At 32.2% G+C, this 5514-nt stretch overlaps 1 pseudogene; it reads left to right on the top strand.

The window, feature by feature from the left end:
- Positions 1-4559: 4559 nt before the first annotated feature.
- On the top strand, positions 4560-4844 carry LOC141522552 (non-histone chromosomal protein HMG-14A pseudogene; annotated as a pseudogene).
- Positions 4845-5514: the final 670 nt, after the last annotated feature.

The raw sequence follows: 5514 nt of genomic DNA on the forward strand, positions 1-5514 counted from the left end.
CTATTTTTCTATCTATTCATTCATTTGCTCACTTATTCAATCAATCGTTTATCTATCACTATAGCTTCTAATAATCAGAAAATGTCAAAACACTTCAGACTCTTTGTGAAGAAAATTGTTAATGGGTTTATGAGTAGAATATGATAAATGAGAAAAAACAACAAAATTAATTTTATTGTTACTAATAATAAAAAAGATCACAAAATCATATCATTAACAATCATAGTAGAGGGTAACAACTTTAAGTCCAATGGCTTAGAAAATTTTCACTGTGCATATCCCTTCTCTCAAATCAGTTTTATAAAAAAGTCTAGGCATACTAAGATAAGTAACTTGTCTATAGACACAAAAATAATGGGTATCAGTGTCAGGAGGTGAACTCAGGTCATCCTCACATCATAGTTAATAATTATACCAGAAAGCCTAATAAGGGTCACCAATATAGCAATGTAAATCTATATTTTGTATAAGAGCATAAATAATTCTCCTTTATTTATTACATTTCCTAAAATTCTCAAAGAGGTTATATATTCAATCTTGTTCAAATTACTTGAATCATTGTCTGACAAAATTCATTTCTTTAGCTCAATATCAGAATTCAATTTTGTCTACCCTCCTCCTTTCTACTATGACAAATATTCCAATGATGTGAGTTTTGATTCATTAAAATAAAAATTCAATATTTTTACCATTAGCAAAAATAAAATTAGGCTTAAGGAAGTATACTTTTTTAGAAAAATAGCTAACCAAATTTTAAATTATAATTAATATAATATGATATGATATGATATGATGTGATGTGATGTGATGTGATATGATATGAATGTATCACATCATATCATATCATAAATACTATTATGTCAAACAAAATTTCAAATTTCAAAATTTCAAAGAAAACTCAGAAGATGTCTGCAAACCAGTAGAGAATGAAACCAATATATTAAATGACAACATAATAACTAAAATTTTTGGAAAGTTTCCAGAATATCAGTATATTTGTGAATAAACAGTCATTCTAATAGTATGAAAATCAAGTACTTTATTGATATAGAAGTGATAAAGTATGTGCAGAAAGGAATTCATATCTAGACTAATGACTATTATGTGAATTTGTCAGATTATACATTATATTTGAGAGTTTCACTTTAAGCAAACTGTATAATGAGAGAAAGGAGGAGCAAATATATGTGTTTTTGCAAATTGTATTTGGACAATGAAAATCATAAATATTTTATAAGTTATTAAATTTTATATGTGTTTACACAATTTTCAGATTATGCTTCCTTTAAAAAGCAAAATTTATTTTTGAGAATCATATGATAGGCAATTAGTATTTCTATAAATCTCTACACTTTAATGCCAAGAGAATGTTCCATTTTACATATGTCCTAACAGCAATGCCCCCCTTTTGTTTAACAGTTTTTGTTATAGGGCAGAATTCTTAAAGAAAATAACTTCAGGTGACAGCTAGGTGGTACAGTAGATAGAGCCCCAGCCCTGGAATCAGGAATATCTGAGCTCAAATTGGGCCTCAGACACTTAATATTTACCTAGTTGTATGGCCTTGGGCAAGTCACTTAACCCTATTGCCTTGCACAAAACCTAAAAATATTTAAAAAAAACAAAATAATTTCATATAACTATAAACTATTAGAAAAACCAAATTCCCAGATATTGTACATTAAGTGGGGTAATGTAAGGGAATCAGTGTAACTAGAATAATTTCTCTTTATCCATAAGTAAATATATGTGCCACCACTAGTTTTCTTTTTTCTCTCTTTATATTGATATATGTGGAAGCATTTTCATTTGAATTATTACTTCAGAGAAAGATAATTCACATGTGTTGCTAAGGGATAAATTTTGTTTTACCAAAAGTTAGTTTCTCATGGAAACAAATTAGCAATATGAAGAGTCTGTTTATATGTGTGTCTGTGTGTGTGTGTGTGTGTGTGTGTGTGTGTGTGTGTGTGTGTGTACTAAAGTTAGGTGTTGATGGTGAGAGAGATAGTACAAAGCAGAGAAAATGCATAGGATCATAGGATCACAGTGAATGTTAATAGAGGTTTATTATCAAATATAACATGTATTTGGATATATCAATTAAATAAAATGCTTCCATTTTTCCTTTTATATTAAAATATCCAAATATATTATGAAAGTTTTTCAATATTTGTCAATATACCTATGTATATTTTTAAATTATAAAATTTACTTCCACCATTGGTATCCACCCCCTCCCCTCAGCAGTCAGTTTAATATTTCATACATGCATTTGTGTTAAACATGTTACAGATTAGTCATTTTCAATATGCGCAATTAGGATTAAGGGGGAAAATTACATAATTGATTTTTTTAAAAAAGTGAATGCAGTGTTCATGAGGAATTATTTTATTTATTTTTTGCTTTGTTTTATTTTGTTTTACTTCCTCTGTATGGGGATAGCATTGCACATATTTGGTCTATTAGAGTTCCAATGCAAAATCACTTTAATCACTGTAAACAGAGATACATTGCAATTATTTCTAATATGTCATATTTGCTGAAGGTATTTGCTAATTGGGACAGCTAGGTGGCACAGTGGATAGAGCACCAGACCTGGAGTCAGTTCCTGAGTTCAAATCCAGCCTCAGACACTTAATAATTACCTGTCTGGCCTTGGACAAAGCACTTAACCCCATTGCCTTGCAAAAAAAAAAAGCTAGAAAAATTTTGCAAAAATATTGTTTTATATTAGCCAACCTAGCTTTGTGAGTGGAGGTTTATTATCAAAATTCCCAAAAGTTTTCAAATAGTTTACGGAGAGAAGAAACTCTAATAAGTAACTAATATTATCAGAATATTCTTTAGTATATTATGGCAAAGAAGCATCTATGTAAGTGCTTTCTGCCTTTTTTGATATATGCATATTATATGCATTGATATTAGTGAAAAATATAAACATTTTAGGAAAGGAGAACAGACCCTAAGAGTTGAAGTTAAATAACCTAAACTCATGGGGATTGTCATTTTACAATCTGATTTACCTAGAAAATAAAGAATTATCTAGAAAATGGAGGAGATAGGGCATACTTACAATTTATAGTACAAGATTGATATGGGTGCAATGTTAGTCCTTCAGTAGTGAGTGAAGATGGAAAACATCTGTCTCTTTCACACTCTTTATGATATAGCCTCCAGGGATGTGTGACTCAGCCCCTTTGAGCTAAGTGATTTCTCTCAGCTGATTTCTCAAGAAAAATCTGATCTTAAGGAATAATGGAAAAAGAAAAAAAAATAGGTATTGTTGTTCCATCTTCCCAGGATGTCAAAAAGCTAAGATCTCACTGCTTTGGACCATTATGAGAAATGAAAAAAAAAAATCTATGAAAGAAAAAAAAACATCACCCTTTGTTGGATATATTATAGAAAGCTAGGTAATTTTTTTATAACTACTTTTTCATGAATAATTGAATAAATTGAATAAATATAACTTTAAAATGCCACACAAACTAAAATTCAAAGGATTAGTACTATAACTTAAAAATTTTCCAATGTAAAAAAGTTGCAAAAACTTTGAAGATTGTATAAAATTACTTATTAAAATTTAAATATTAATATCATCAAGCAAAACTTTATAGTTAATTGAAGATATGAGACCCTGAAACGGATTTTTGCTGTTGTTAAATGACTTTTGGTCAATTGAAGTCCCCATCTTCGAGATTATTTCTATGGTGTCATAGGAGACCTAAGGAAGAAAGAACTATGTTTCAACTTGACTTACATGAGCTGATTCTTATTACCTATATGATCATGGACGAATTGTTTAGCCTTTCTGAGAATTAGCTTAGTCCTCTTAAAAACCATACAACAAATCTCACACTACTAATGATAATTTTTTTAAATATTTTATTTTTCCCCAGAAAGATGTTAAAATAATTTTTAACCTTCATTTAAAAACTTCCAAATTACCTCCCTTCGTCCTTTCTCATTCTCTCCAGCCATTGGGAAGACTAACAATTCACTATAAGTTATAGATAACAAATCATGCAAAATGTCTCCATAATAGTCACATTGTGAAAGAAAACAAAGATTTCCAGTCTCCCCTCAAGATAGACACACACACACACACACACACACACACACACACACACACACAATCATCAAGAAAAATAAAGTTCTTAAAAAGCATTCTTCAATCTGGATTCAGACACCATTACTTTTTTTTTTTTTTTTTTTTTTTTTGGTCTTGGGATAGATAGCATTTTTCATCGTAAGTACCTCAGGGTTGTCTTCGACAGTTGTATTAAAAAGAACAGCTAAGTCATTCACAGCTGAGCATCTTGCTATATTGCTGTAATTCTGTACATAGTGCAATTCACATGTAAGTCTTTTCAGGTTTTTTCTGGGATCATCCTGTTCATCATTTCTTATAGCAGAATAGTATTTCATAATAAGCATATCCCAAGGGCCAGCTGCACGCAGCCGGCCGCGGCCCCGAGCTTCCGCTGCGTCCAGCTCTGCTCCGGCCCGCTCTGGCTCCGCTCCCGCGCCGCCGCCCCCCGGGCCCAGGTGCAACTATGCCCAAAAGAAAGGCAGCGGTTGAAGGCAAGGGAAACAATGAGCCAAAGAGACGGTCACCTAGATTATCTGAGCCTAAAACCAAAAAGGCTGCAGCCCCAAAGAAAATGAACATAGCAAATGATAAAAAGGAAATCAAAGGCAAGAAGGTGGCAGCCGCAGCCAAAGTCGAAACCAAACAGGACGAAGTGAAAGAAGAAAGCCACTTTGAAAATGGAGAGACCCAAACTAATGAGGTGCCGATTGTGGAAGAACCTGAGGAGAAAGCAGCCACATATGAATAACATGTAACACTGCCCTATATCTCTTGTCAGTTTGGTATCTGTACCTCCATCCTGTATTGTTAACACAGAGGAATATTTTTTCAACTATTTTCTAAACGCAGGCTTTTTTTTAGCATGAAGTTAATTCTGGAATGTCTCCATCTTGGTCACTTGAATATGATGTCACCAATAAGATGTCATTGTCTCTGCATTTTGTCATTGTTAATAGTTTGATCTATGGGAAGAATGAGTGGTGGTAGCTTTTGACTTTGTCACTGTGTCCCTTCTTTGTGTAAACTCCCCTTTCCGTCCTTTGGACTTTTCTGTGACCCTGGTACGTGTTTGATTCAGTGAAGTGGGGAAGTCCCAAATAGAAAGTTCTTGCATTAGCAAGTCCAGGGTGTCTGTGGGTTGATTTTATAAAGAAGGTGAGCTATTTTCATGAGATTCTAAGAGTTGGAAATATCTTTCCAAATATAACTTTAATCTTACTTTTTGAAAGAAAGTAAAATGTAACCATGTTTTTAAGCAAAATATAAATGTTTATTTCAGAAGAGCAGGTTGATTGTATGTATAGCCACTATTAGAAATTTTGCTGGATTTATCTTAAAAGAAAAAGACTCCTCAAAATAAACAAAAATAAGCATATCCCACATTTTCTTCAGCCATTGCCCAAGTGATGGATATGCAA

This window comes from Macrotis lagotis, chromosome 1 (genome assembly GCF_037893015.1).
Source record: "Macrotis lagotis isolate mMagLag1 chromosome 1, bilby.v1.9.chrom.fasta, whole genome shotgun sequence".
In the NCBI taxonomy this organism is placed as follows: domain Eukaryota; kingdom Metazoa; phylum Chordata; class Mammalia; order Peramelemorphia; family Peramelidae; genus Macrotis; species Macrotis lagotis.